The following is a 15,628-nucleotide window of genomic DNA, read 5'->3' as shown; positions in this document are numbered from 1 at the left end:
GTTTATCCTGTAAATCCGTGTGATATTCAGCACAACTTACTATGTCAAGGGTCCCTATGATCTCAGTGATTCAGTGGCAGCACGCATAGGAATTGAAAGCTCTTATACTCGTGACTTTGGTTTATTACAGCAAACGGATATAGAAAAAAAATCAGCAAAGGAAATACACACATGGGGTGATTCCAGGAGGAATCAAGGGCAAGTTTCCAGGTGTTCCCTCTCAGTGGAGTTGCATAGGGATGTCTTAATTCTCCCAGCATGATATATGATAACACACGTGAAGTGATGCCAGTGGGAAAGCTCACCCAAGCTTTGGTGTGCAGGGATTTTTATTGCGGATCAGTGACATAGGCGTGGGGCACCCACATTACATGATTACTCATATGCCAGCTCTCCAGTCCCACCCTTCAACCCCCTTCCCAGCAAAAACAGAAAAAGGCCTTCACCAAAAGTCACATCATCAGGATAACTGATACAATGGAGCAGCCCAAGGCATCAAAGGTACAAAAATGCTTTTATAAGGCAAAATTATTCCAAGGACTCAGAGATTATCTCTCAGGAGCCTGCCAGTTCTGAAGGCAGGTCTTCCTACTGAGAATGTGTAGGATTTGAGCAACCCATATCTGCTGAATAGACTTTTCTGCCCACTTACATTTTATTGCCTTTATTTCTTTGCAATAAATAGATATAGGAATAATAATATTTAAGTTATCTACTCCATAAGTTATTTTGAGAATTAATTTTGATGAGCCATGTGAAAATCCCAAACACATTTCTAGCTCTTATTGTTGTCATAATAATTATGGTTGATTAGTCAATAAAAACCAATGAGTAATGTGACTTCCCTACAGCATCTAGAATATATTATGTAGATATTCAACAATTAACTCTGTTTTTATACATGAAAATAAATGGAGACAATTTTGCTTGAAAATGAGGATTGTTTTCACAATATGTTGTCCAATTAAAAAGGTAACAACCTGGTATTAATTTTCCTAACATTCCTAATAAACTACATTGACAATGAACCATTTTTACAATATGGTATATTTTATGTACATGTATGTTGAAAGGAATACTGCATATTAAAAAATGATAGGCAAATAATGATCTCACCATTTTAAAGTAATCTGTTTCTTAAAAGAGACAATGATTGTAACTGGGATTTAAGCTTCATTTATCTCAATGAAATACTATGGGATTAGGGCCACATCTTATTGTGTTTTCCTAATCCCAGTCCCCAGCACAGCCGTTGCCAAAAATAGCAAATACAGGTAATACATTTTATTCACCAATCTCCAAAGGTGAATCTTTACACTGGGTGGTTTATATATACTAGGCACTGAATAAGTTTTAGACTTTGTAGTGGACACTTATTAATGGGGGCTGTCCACATTATTATGAAGCTTTTCCTAAATTTTGCTGGTTTACTCATAGTGAAATTAACAACACAAAACCCTACAACTGGATTACCCAGCCACCACTGTTGAAACAAGATTGCACACTCGTGACATAGCTTCTGCTAATCAGATATACCTACATGAAACTTAAATTGGAAATTAAGTTACCTGGAGAAAGAGATCACACTGTGAGGCATTTATTTTGGTAATGTGAAATTTGGTAGAGGCAGTGGGATTCTAGAATTATAAGCCATGTCAATAACTTTTATATTCAACAGCTTGCTGCTTGTAGCAAAGGTGGAGCAGTTCTGAAGCTGGCCACTCTCGTGATGCTTTCCTGATTTGGGTGCTTCCTAGTAATGGAAGCAACTTTGTCATGCCACTTTGGGGATATGGTTCTGGTAGTTATTCCTGGAAATTCTCCTAGAGTCTTTTTCTTAAGTTCTTCCAAAAATTCCATGAAGGAGATCCTTTAACAAATCTCTTTTTAATTAAACCAATTGCAGCTGATCATTTGGTAGTGAAAATAAAGAGAGAAGAAAGAAGTGTGCCTAAGATTAGTCAGTTTATGTCATAATTGAGATACTATATCAAGTTCCACTTCTGTCACTAATTCTCATTCCTTAGGCAAGATTTCCTACTTATCACTCAGCTTTCTCTTTATAGGGGGAACTATGAAACACTAAGGAAGTAAATAGCAGAGGACGTAAACAGGTGGAAAACCATACTACGTTCATGGGTCAGCAGGAATGCTTTCAATTTTTACCCGTTCAGTATGAAGTTGGCTATGGGCTTGTCATATATGGTTTTTATCATTTTTTAGGCAAGTCGTGTCTATGCCTATTATGTTAAGTATTCTTACCATAAAATCGTGCTGAATTTTGTTGAATGCTTTTTCTGCATCTATTGAGAGGATCATATGCCTTTGTTTTTACTTCTATTTATATGGTGAATTACATTTATAGATTTGTATATGTTGAACCATCCCTGCATCTTTGGGATGAACCTCACTTGGTTGTGATGGATTATTTTTTTGATAAGCACCTGAATTTGTTTTGCTAGGATTTTGTTAAGAATTTTTGCATCTGTATTCATAATGGATATTGGTCTGTAGTTTTGTTTTTTTGTTGCATCCTTCCCTGGTTTTGGTATCAGGGTGATGCTGGCTTCATAAAACATGTTGGGTAGGATTCCTTCCTTCTTGATGCTGTGGAATAATTTCTGTAGGATAGGCATCAGTTCTTCTTTGTAGGTCTCGTAAAATTCAAATGTGAAACTGGTCTGGGACTTTTCTTTTTAAGAAGGTTATTTATTGCTGCTTCAATTTTGGTACTTGATAGTGGTGTGTTCAGGAATTCTATTTCTAAAGACATCTGCACTAGAATAGTTTATAGCAGCACAATTCACAATTGCAAAGATGGGGAACAACTCAAGTGCCCATCAATACGTAAGTAGATTAATTTTATTAAATGTGGTATATGTATACCATGGAGTTCTACTCAGCCAAAAAAAACAATGGTGATCTAGCACCTCTTGTATTATTCTGAATAGAGCTGAAGCCCATTTTACTAAGTGAAGTATCACAAGAAAACATGTACTCACCATGAAATTGGTATTAACTGATCAACAATTATGTGCACATATAATAGTAACATTCATCAGGTGTTGGGCAGGTGGGAGGGGGGAGGAAGGGATGGGTACATTCACACCTAATGAGCGTGGTGTGCACCATCTGGGGAATGAACACTCTTGAAGTGCTGACTCAGGTGGGGCAAAGGCAATATATGTAACCTAAACATTTGTACCCCTATAATATGCTTAAATAAAAAAATTAAAAAATGATTTTTCTATATTGCATTAGTGGCATTTTTCAGCATTTACCTCAGTCAATCTAGGGTAGGTTGTATCCAATATTAACTAAATATCTTCCCCAAAGAAATTGCAAAACTGAGTGTCAATTACTTGAATTAGTTTGTCAGTAAGTTTTTCTCAAATATCCAAGACGCAAAGAATATTAAGTAAATAAATATTTTTCCAGCTGACTTGCAATATAATAGTTGATGAAAAGAGTGTACAAACACATAAAAATCAGAAACACATGTGCACATACGTGTGTGTGTGTGTGTGTGTAGTACACACACACACACACACACACGCACACGGTCATTTAAGTGAGATGAGAGGGGAAAATGGGACTGAACTAAATTATTTATAAAGTCTGTTCCAGTGCTGATAGTCTAAAAGCCCATGAATCTGTGAAAGGGGAAAATGGATAAAGTTAATTAGGAACAGTTTCCTAGTGAGCTTTGGGTTAGATATAAAGGAAAGGAGAAAGGCACTAAGGCTAGCCAGCTGGAAAGAAAAGTGGCCACATATGGTGGCACATCAAAATAAGCATTTACATACTAAGCCTAGCCTCTGTTTCCTGAAGTCATATTATGCAAAGGCATAGTTGTCCATCTCCTAATAAAATATAAATATTAAATAAGTTATTTCTGCTGCTCTAGTAAGTACTTTCATCATGTTCAGGAAGAGTTGCTTACTAGTCATCACTTCCTTGCTTTGCTGACATTTCAGGGTAAATGGAGTCATTTCATGGTTCACTCCTGGTTGCTTCACCCTGGCAGTGAACATTTGCACATTAACCGATGACAACACATGCTGTCTCTATCCAACTTTGTACATTTCACACTGTGAAATGCTATTGTATTATCATTTTCTTTCATGCTACACTAATGAGCATGTGAAGCATCAGCCTTTGAGGACACATTTTTTTGTTTGTTTGTTCCAAGAGTCTATTTCAGACTGTTAAGCTAGTTGGTACAGAACCGGAAAGTTTTCTTAAGATAAAGAAAGTGGAATGAGGCCTGCCATTTCAAGAGCACTTCAGAGATATGCTATATGCTAAAAATATGTAATTTCCTAATTGTGCAGCATTGGTTTATAGTATTTCTATATAAATGTTCAAATAACATTTCTGACTGTAGCAATGGTAATCTACTGAAAAAGAGATAAAAAATCATTTCTTTTAAGTGAATTCAGTTAAGTAGATAAAAGCAAGTTTTTTTTACTGTCTGGTTGGATCATGTCAAGTTTACCCAAGTAATATAATTTGCAAGCTATTTTTTTAATTTAGTGGAAATAAAGAATCCTAAAATCCTTTAACTAATTATAGCCACAAGTAAGAGAGAAGAAAAAAAAATCTATTGAGAATTATTAAATTAGTAAAAATCAGTTAATATAATGGTAATGTTATTTAACTTATACTTTCTTTAAAGCAACTATAAATTCTAGTCTTTCCACATGTTATGCAAGTTGCACACTCACTCTGAAAAATATGAAATTTAGATCCTAGCCAAAATAGTTATGGATGGTTTATGCAACACTGAGTGTGGGAGACTGATTATTACTCCAGTGGTTCTTGGTTCTTGTTTCTTGTTTCTATTTCAGAGAGTCATGAAAATTTAGAACTAGAATAAGTCTTAGCATTTATATAGCCACATTTTATAAATTACAAAACTTAGAATTTAAGTGACTTATTCCACATTATAACAAGAAGTTATAAACTGAAGAAGAGCAAAATATCAAAACTATTTAAGACATATTCTGTGGTACAATTTTGCCTCACAAGATGAACTTACTCAAATTGATATATTGCCTGTCCAAGGAAAATTTTTCTTAGTCTCATAATTTTTCTTAACCAAGTTTTCTTTTTCCTATATACCAAAAAAGTGTGCTGCTTATATGTAAAATAAACCATAGCTCTTGGTTATTAAAGTTTTGATATTTATGTCTTATAATTATAAGCTAAAGTAAATATTGCTTCCACCAAGGAAGACTTGGTCCTGTTTGAAAACAAATGTAGGTTGACATCCTAAGAACCCAAAGCCAAATTAAACAATTTAACCTGAACTTTTATTGAGTTGGTAGATATATTAATTAGTCATTAAAATGTTAAAATATTATCACAAACTTAGAGACTTAAAACAGCATACATTATTTCACAGCTTCTGTGGATGAGGAGTCTGAGCATCCTCTGCTTTCAGGATCTCACAAAACTACAATCAAGATATCAGCTTGGGCTGTGTTCCCTTCTGAGACTCAACTAACGAGGACTTCACTGACATGCTTCCATGATTGTTGGCAGCCGTTAGTTCTTTGTGAGCTGTTGGACTCAGTTTCTTCCTGTCTGTCTGTCAGCAAGGGCTGAAGGCTGCCCTTAGTTCTTGCCGCATGAGCCTTTCCAACATGGCTCCTTGCTTCTTAAATCCAGTAAGGGAAAGTGTCTCCTTGCAATGTTGGCATTACAATGTAGGGTAAATAATTATATAAACATAACACATATGTTATATATATATATATATATCTCAAAAATTTATACTATTAAGCATTTTCCAAGCCTTCCCCAAAGGTATTTATAGCCTATTGCCTGGGTTTTTGTGCACCGATTAAAAGAAAGTAATCAGACCTTTCAGGGACTACTGGATACTGACACTGAATCCAGGGGACCCAAAATGTCACCATGATCCACCAGTCAGAGTAGAGAGTTGTGGAGGTGAGATGATCAATGGAATTTTAGCTCAGGTCCTTCTTACAGTGTGTCCAGTAGGTCCCCAAACTCATTTTGTGGTTATTTTCTCAATTCCAGAATGTATAATTGGAATAGATATATTCAACAGCTGGAAGAATCCCCCCATACTGTTTCTTCACTGTGGAGTGAGGGCTATAATAGTGGGAAAGGCCAAGTGGAAGCCACTATAATTATACCTAGTTATTATTTTCCTGTACTTCAGCAATACTGAATTTTTGAAGGGATTGTGAAAATTAGTACCACCATCACGGACCTAGAGATTGAAGGTGATCCTCATAACATACCCATTCAACTTTCTCATTTGGCCTGTGTAGAAGACAGATGGATCTCGGAGGATGAAAGTGGATTATCAAAAACTTAATCAAGTGGTGATTGCAGCACAATTGCATCTGCTATACCAAATGTGGTTGCATTGCATGAACAAATTAACACATCCTGATACCTGGTGTGAACCTGTAGATTTGGAAAATGCCTGTTTCCCCATCCCTGTCCAAAAGTTACACAAGAAGCAGTTTTATTTCATCTGGCAAGGCCAGCAATACACTGTCCCTGTCCTACTTCATAAGGTATATCAACTCTCCAGCCCTATATCATAATTTAGTTCTTGGGTATCTTGATCACCTTTCCCTTTCACAAGATATCACACTGGTCCATTACATTGATGACATCATGCTGATTGGAATTAGAGAGAAAGAAATAGCAATTATTCTAAACTTATTGAAAAGGCATTTGCATATCAGAGGCTAGAAAATAAATTGAACAAAATTTCAAGGGCATTAACCTCCGTGAAATTTCTAGCTGCCCAGTGTTGTGGAGCTTGTAGAGATATCTCTTCTTAAGTGAATGATAAGTTGTTGCATCTGACCCCTCCTACATACAAAAATAGAGGCACAACACCTAGTGAGCCTCTTTTAATTTTGAATGCCACATATTCTTCATTTGGATGTTACTCTGATCCATTCACTGATTGACCCAAAAATCTGCTAGTTTTGAGTAGAACCCAGAACAAGAGAACATTCTGCAACAGGTCCAGATTTGTGCATGCTGGTCTGTCATTTAATCCATATGGTCCAGCAGATCCAATGGTACTTGACGGGTCAATGGAAGAGAGTGATGCTGTTTGGATCCTTTTGCAGGTTCCTGTAAGTCAATCACAACACAAGCCTTTAGGATTTTAGAGCAATGCCTTGCAATGCTCTGCAGATAACTGCTTTTTATTTTTGAGAAACAGCTCTTAGTTTGCTACTGGGTCTTAGTAGAAGCCGAACAATTAACTATGGGCCACCAAGTTACCATGTGACCGACCTAAGCTGCCTCTCATGAATTGAGTGTTATCCAACCCACCAAGCTACAATGTTGAGTGTGCACATCAGCGCCCCATCATCAAACAGAAGTGGTATATATGTGGTTGGGCCAACCCAAATCCTAAAGGCACACTCAAATTACATGAAGAAGTAGCTCAAATGTCCATGGTCCCCACATCTGCTACACTGCTTCCTCTCTCCCTGCCTGCACTTATGGACTCCTGGGGAGTTTCTCACAGTCAATTGACAGAGGAAGAACAGACTCGGACCTGATTGACAGATGATTCTGCTTAATATGTAGGCCCTACAAAAAAGTAGACAACTATAGAACTACAGACCCGTTGGGGACATTCCTGAAAGACAATGTGAAGTAAAATCCTTCCAGTGTGCAGAATCAAGCAGTGTACTTGGTTGTTCAGTATGTTTAGAAGGAGAAATGGCCAGATACGCAATCATGTACTGATTTATAGGCTGTGACCAATAGTTTGGATGAATGATCAGAGGCTTGGAAAGAACATGATTGGAAAATTTATTACAAGAAAGTTTGAGGAAGAATTATGTGGATTGACCTCTCTGATTGGGCAAAAAATGTGAAGATACTTGTGCCCCCTGTGAATGCTCACCAAATGACCTCAGCAGAGGAGGATTTTAATAACCAAGTTCAAATAATGACCTGTTCAGTGAATACCAGTTGGCCTTTTTCCCCAGCCACCTCTGTCTTTGCCCAATGGGCTCATGGACAGAGTAGCTATGGTGACAGGGATGGACATTATGCATAGGCTCAGCAACGCAAACTTTCATTCCTGAAGGCAGACCTGGTTACAGCCCCTGGTGAGTGCCCAATCTGCCAGCAGCAGAGACCAATGCTAAAGCTCCAATATAGCATCATTCTGTGGATTGATCAGACAGCTACCTGGTGGCAGATTGATTACATTGGACACTTCCATAGTGGAAGAGCCAGGACTTTGTTTTTACTAGAATAGGCACTCTGAATACAATTTATCTTCCTTACATCAATGCTTCTGCCAAAACTACTGTCCGTGGACTTATACAATGCCTTATTCACCATCAGTGTATAGGTATTGCTTCTGACACATAGGGACTCACTTCACAGCAAATTAAGTATGGTAATGGGCCCATGCTCATGGAATTCACTGATCTTGTCATGTTCTCTACCATCATGAAAAAGCAGCTACTTTGATAGAACAGTGGAATGGCCTCTTGAAGACTCAGTAATAGTACCATTTGGATGGCAATAGCATGCAGGGATTGAGCAAGGTTCTCCAGAGGTTGCATATGCTTTGAATCAGCATTTAATATATGGTGCTGTTCCTCCCATATCCAGGATTCACAGGTCCAGGAATCATGGTAGAAATTGGTATGACACCAATCACTATTACTCTTAGTGGCCCACTAGCAAAAGTTATGCTTCCTTTTCCTATGATTTTATTCTCTGCTGGCCTAAACATCTTGTTCCAGAGAGAGGAATTTTTCTGCCAGGAGACAAAACAATTTCACTGAACTGGAAATTAAGACCAATACTTGGCCATCTGGGGCTCCTCATGACTTTAACTCAACAAGCAAAGAAAGGGGTTTCTATGCTGGTTGTAGTGGTTGATTCTGATAAGAAAGGGAATATTGGACTACTACTCCACAATAAAGGTAAGAAAGAGCATGTCTGTAATATAGGAGATCCATTAGGGCATCCCTTAGTATTACCATGCAGGATCATTGATGGCCCAGACCTTTCAGGAATAAAGGTTTGGGGTAACCCTGCCAGGTCAAGAACCATGGCCATCTGAGAAGCTTGCTGGAAGCAAAAGGAAGACAGAATTGTTTAGTGGAAGTAGGGAGTTATAAATACTAGCTAAAACTACATGGCCAGTTACAGAAATGAGGACTATACTTGTCATGTATATCCCTTCCTATTTTATTATGAATATGTTTTTGTGTGTATCTCAAATTTCTTTATTTTCTTCCCTCTTTTATTCCCTTATCATATAATTTAATATAAGATGTACTGACTTTACATCATAGTATTTAAGTATTGCTAATTTTACATTATAAGATGCAAGGTATGGGATATCAAGGAGAAGATTAAAATCACTCAAGAACTTTACCTCCTATTTTGGGGAAGGAGTTATTACATTTAAAGTTGTCAGCAGGACAGTTGTAGCATGTTAGGCAGAATTATAACTTTGTTATTTTTTATTCTAGGCGTGTGTGAGGATATTTCTGGATGATTTTAGTATTTTAATCAGTAGACTAATTAAAATAGATTGCTCTTCTAAATGTGGGTGGATATTATTCAATCCATTGAGGACCTCAATAGAACAAAAAATTAAAGGAAGGAAGAATTTGCACTCTCTCTGCCTGACTGATTGAGCTAGAACATTAATATTCTCCTTCCCTTAGACTTGAACTTATATCATTGGCTCCCGTTGTTCTCAGGCCTTTGTACTCAGATTGAAAGTACCTCAGTTCTCCTGGGTTTCTAGCTTGCAGGTGGCAGATCTTGGGACTTCTCAGCTTCCATATTCCATAATCAAATGAGTAAATTTCATATAATCAAATTCCATTTGATTTCATATATATATAGAGAGAGAGATAGAGAGAGAGAATATATAAGTTACAGTATATCATTCATCATTCAGTCTGTTGCTCTGAAGCACATTGACTGATACAATGGAATATTACTAACCACTAAAAATAAATGAGCTATTATGCCATGAAAAGACATGGAAGAAATGTAAATGCGGGCTATTAAATGGAAAAAATCCAATCAGAAATGACTACATACTGTATGATTCCAACTACATGAGATTCTAGAAAGTCAAAACTATGGAGACAGCAAAAAGATGAGTGGTTGCCAGGGGTTGTCAGAGACAAGCACAGAGGATTTTTAGCACAGAGAAACTATTATGCATAACACTATAATACAATGATGGATACACGCATTATACATTTGTCAAACTCATAGAATGTACAATGTCAACAGTGAACTCTAATGTATGCTTTGGACTTTGGGTGATAATGATGTATAGATGTAGGTTCATTGGTTATAACAAATGTATCACTCTGGTGCCATATGTCAATAGTAGGGAAGTTCATTTGTGCGGGTAGAGGAAAGGGGGGTATGTGAGAAGTCTCTGTACTTTCTGCTCAATTTTGCTGTAAACCTAACACTGCTTTAAATAATAAAGCTTATTAATTTTTTTAAAAAGTGATTTGACTGTACTTTCCTAATGAGATATATTATAAGGACAAGAAGAACTGCAATAAATATTTAAAAATAAAAGTAGAACTACCATTTGATCCATCAATCCTGCTATTGGGTATCTACTCAAAGGAAAAAAAGATATTCTATAAAAAATACATCTGTACTTGAATGTTTATAGCAACACAATTCACAGTTGCAAAGAGGTGGAAATAACCCAAGCCCATCAATACATGAATGGATTAATAAAATGTGGTATATGTGTACCATGGAGTTCTACTTAGCCATAAAAATGGCAAACTACTTATTGTATTATCCTGAATGGAGCTGGAGCCCATTCTTCTAAGTGAAGTATTACAAGAATGGAAAAACAAGCACGACATATACTCACCATTAAATTGGTAATAATTGATCAACACTAATGTGCACATATGGGAAGTAACATTCATAGGGTGTTGGGCAGGTGGGAGTGGGGAAGGGGGGATAGGTAAATCCACACCTAACGGATGCCGTGCAGGCTGTCTGGGGGATGGGCACTCTCGCAGCTCTGACTCAGGTGGTGCAAAGGCAATTTATGTAACCAAAGCGTTTGTACCCCCATAATGCTCTGAAATTAAAAGAAAAAAAAAAAAACTTATCCCACTGGTGACTCAAGTATGAAGAGTTAGATAAGAAACCAGTGCCCCCATCCAAGTACTAACGAGGCCCAACTCTACTTAGCTTAGAGATCAGACAAGATCAGGTGCATTCAGGATGACATGGCCATATATTCACACCTAATGTGTGCGGTGCACACTGTCTGGGGGATGGACACGCTTGAAATTCTGCTTCAGGCAAGGCAAAGGCAATATGTAAACTAAACATTTGTACCTCTGTAACATGCTGAAATAAATAAATAAAATAATAAATAAAATATAAAAAAGAAACCAGTCCCTATGACTGTTGCTATGAATATAGCGCTATATATTTAAAACCTCTTCTACATTATTTCCTTTCCAAAATATAAACCTAGGACTCCTGCTGTGTATCTGTGAAGTTGTTGTCTCAAACTTTTGTTTCATTCCTCTGTGACTTACTTTAGACCCTGAAGCATGCTCTTTCATCTTTTTGAACCTGATATTATAATATGTATTTTGCAGTAAATCTGGACTGATAAAAATCTTCAGAATAAAATAAATAAATAAAAATAAAATAGATTTAATAATCACCTTCTTGTTGGTAGGGTTGGGATAGTAATTCTAAAGCTAAGTATGTATATGGGAATGAAGGGAATATATATTCACACTAATGCACTTGGTAATTGGGATTGCCATTGTGAGAAAAATAAGATAAAAAGTATAATAAAGTTTATAAAATTAAGATTTATAAAAACAAATGGCCCTCAATTTGAATATGAAATATCAGTTTAAACTCAAAGTATTTTATCTTTTAAAAATATATGCATTTTCTAACTCTGTCTATTGAAAGGATCTATAATCAGTGACCAAACCAGTAGCAATGAGTACTCTTAGAATCCAAATTTCATTCTGTAAATACCACTTTACCATAAATGGTTCCTTGGTATGATGGTTAGTTTTATGTATCAACTTGGCTAGGCTATAGTAGCCAGTTATTCAATTGAGCATTAATCTAGGTGTTGCACAAAGGTATTTTGTAAATGTGATTAACATATAAAATCACTTGACTTTAAGTAAAGAAGACTATCCTCTCCTCAAAATCTGGGAAGGTCTTATCCAATGTGTCATAAGGCCTTAAGAGTAAAACTGAGATTTTCCTGAAGAAGAGGAAATTCTACCCATAAACTGTAGAACCAGCTCCTGCTGAAAGTTTCTAGCCTGCTAAGCTGCTCAGTGGATTTCAGATTTGCCTAGTGAGCCCCCCAAAATTGTGTAAGTCAATTCCCTGCAATAAATCTCGTATATATGATATACATTTTTGAGATGTATAAAGTTATATAAAATATAGTATATATTTGATTAAATAAAATGTTAAAATTAACTTCACCTATTTAAAACTTAATATGCCTAAAAGAAAATAAAAATTTTACATATGTGATTTGTATTTGTGGCTCACATTTTAATTCTATCAGGCAATGTTTATCTTTAGGCTCCCGCCCATCTTATTTTTTTCCTGCAAATTATTTTTCAGAAAAATTAGGTTGTTTGCCCTACATTTTGCTGACTAGTAAAGATTCACATAGCCTAAATTTTGCTCATTGTGTTCCCAAGTTTCAATATATATTAGTCATATTTACACTCCTCATGTAGGTATACACCCATCCCCTCCTCACACCACCCCCCTCCCCGAGTCAGCACCTTCAAGCGTGACCGTCATGATGAGTGCGTTGCGCACCCTCTGGGGAATGGTCAGGCTTGAAGGTGCTGACTGGGGGGGGGGGGTGCGAGGAGGGGATGGGTGTATACCTACACAATGAGTGCAGTGCGCACTGTCTGGGGAATGGACACGCCCGGAGCTCTGACTCGGGGGGATAGGCGGTACATGGGCAAGGTATGTAACCTGAACTTTTGTACCCCCATAATAAGCTAAAATAAAAAAAATTAAAAAAAATGTATATTAGTCATATTTTATCTTCATTAATGGTTAGGAATACAGACCTGATCACATCCAGGCTTGATTTTGTTTGGCTACAGACACTTTATAGTTGCACTTCCATCAGATGTCACATAATGTTATGCTGTCTGTATCTTCATGATGTTAGTAGCCACAGAGGATCATTGCTTAGATAAATTATTTTATTGGTGTTTGCAAAATGGTGATATGATAATATAATTTTATAATCACTTCTTTATTTATTACCTTGAGTACTTTAGAAGTGAACAATATCTACCCATCAATTATATGGAGGTATAGTTTTTCCAGTGTGTGGAAATCATACTCCTTTGTATCCTTTGTCTATACTCCTTTGGTATCCTTTGTCTAAACTGAATTGATTCTTATAATGGCTTGAGGAAAGGACCCTATCAATAAAAATGCTTCCCTACATGTCACAAAAACATTAAAGGCAGATTTCAAATGTCACTGACAAAGAATTTCTAGCAATAGATTACAGTAAGTAAGAAAGGCACACCATAGAATCTCCACTATTTGATTTAGACCTACCAAGACCACTTTCAGATTCAATTATACAGCATGCAGATTCAGTACAAGGAAGAGCAGTCCTAAGAGATAATCCAATTCACATCCCATTAAAGCAATGAAGAAGGCTCTTGAGGAGCAACTAGCATTTCAAGAGCTAGGGTCTGGGGTCCAAGGCGTACATATGATTAAACCAACCCAGCTAGAAGTAATTATCTACAGATTACCTCAGGCATCTTCTGAGGATGAGTTGCTTTTTGAGAGGACACAGTGTCAATCAATCTGAATTCAGTAATTATAACAATTCATTTGGAAGATAGAAATGCACCCTCTGCTCTATGGATAAAGAAAATAAAGAGCTTGAAAATGCCACCACTTCCATAAATATTCCAAGTCTCACCTACCATCCCAACATTTTTCTTTCTTTTTTGGAGGCTTTCTAAACTTAGAAAGTACCCTAATTATGAAAATATGCGTGCTCTTTGGAAATATGAGGGTTTATACCTTTGATCTAGAAAACACTTGTAGGAACTAAACACAAATTATGTGTTTGGCACAGAGGAAGCACATTGTATGGAAGAGGGAAGGAGCCATTTATTTATTAGATAGGCACTTATGGATCCCATGATATGTGTCAGATATTGTGCTGTGAAATAATAGAAAAATAATGGGAAAAAAAACTCAAAATATTTGTATTTAGGCAGATAATAATGGTACAGTGTGATAAATGTGATAATAGAGGTAGGAACCTCTGCTAGTCCATTCAGGCTATTATAGAAAAATATCATAAACTCAGTGGCTTATGAACAGAGAAATCTGTTTTTCATAGTTCTGGAGGCCAGAAGTCCAAGGTAAATGTGCTGGCAGATTTGATGTCTGGTGAGTTCCCATTTCCTTGATGATAGATGGCTGCCTTTTTTCTGTGTCCTCAGAGAGTAGAAGGGTGAACAAACCCTTCTGGGCCACTTTTATAAGGGTATTGATCCTATCCATGAGCGCTCTGCCCTCATGAAGTAATCACCTTCCAAAGTTCCCACATCCTAATACCATCACTTTGGGGGTTAGATTTCAACATACGAATTGTTTAGAGGGGACTACACACTTTCAGATCATAGCAGAGCCTAAGTCTGAGGGGAGTGTGGGAAAACCATCCCAGAAGTGATGACAGTTGAGTTGATTAAAGGACGATTAAGAATTAGTCCAACAACATAGGGAGTTATTACAGGGAAGGAGCATGTGTGAAGAATTCTTGCTTGTGAAATAGAAGATAAAATACCATGGAGGCAAAGTATGACTTTATTTTTTTTTTTTGTTTTTGGCAGGGAGTTTCATGTTATATCTATATACTTTGGGTATATGGTCAAATACTGTGAAAGTCAAGTTGACAAACGCCAGATTACTAAATAATTTAGGCATTAAGCATTAAAAGACAAGTGAGAGGGTGTCAAAATAAAATGCAATCATATTTACCACTTCATTTAGTGGTGAACTTAGTCCACCCCCACTTCATCTTCCATACACAGTTGTTTTCACTTACCCCAGACATCTCTCCATGGCTGCACAGACCTAGTCTTGCATAGTTTAAGTAGTAGAGAGGCTTGTTTCAATTTTGGTGGCCTGACTGTACTCCAAGTCGCTATTGTATGTGATCTTGTCTTGCCACTTGATGTTAATTATAGCCTGTAGCCCATGCAAATGAAACTGAGATAAAACATGTGATTTCAATTACAGGGCAAACTCTCACAATTTGAGGCTGCCACTGCTTCAATTCTATCAAGTATAGCTTTGCATCAGTCTTGATTTTTAAAGCTACCTTTAAAAATTCTGATCACAACAAAAAGCATGGTAGTTTCATAAATTTAACACACATTAGAGTTCATTGTTCATCTTCATTGAGCAAACCACAGCAAACAGAAGAAAAGGAAGGAAGGAAAGAAATAAGGGAGAAATGTACGAAGGAACCAAAGAGAATACATGTCATCGTATCAAGTAGTATTCCCCCCAAATAATGTCCACACAT

The sequence above is a fragment of the Eulemur rufifrons genome, chromosome 8 (genome assembly GCF_041146395.1).
Source record: "Eulemur rufifrons isolate Redbay chromosome 8, OSU_ERuf_1, whole genome shotgun sequence".
Classification (NCBI taxonomy): domain Eukaryota; kingdom Metazoa; phylum Chordata; class Mammalia; order Primates; family Lemuridae; genus Eulemur; species Eulemur rufifrons.
This window is presented reverse-complemented; position numbering follows the sequence as displayed.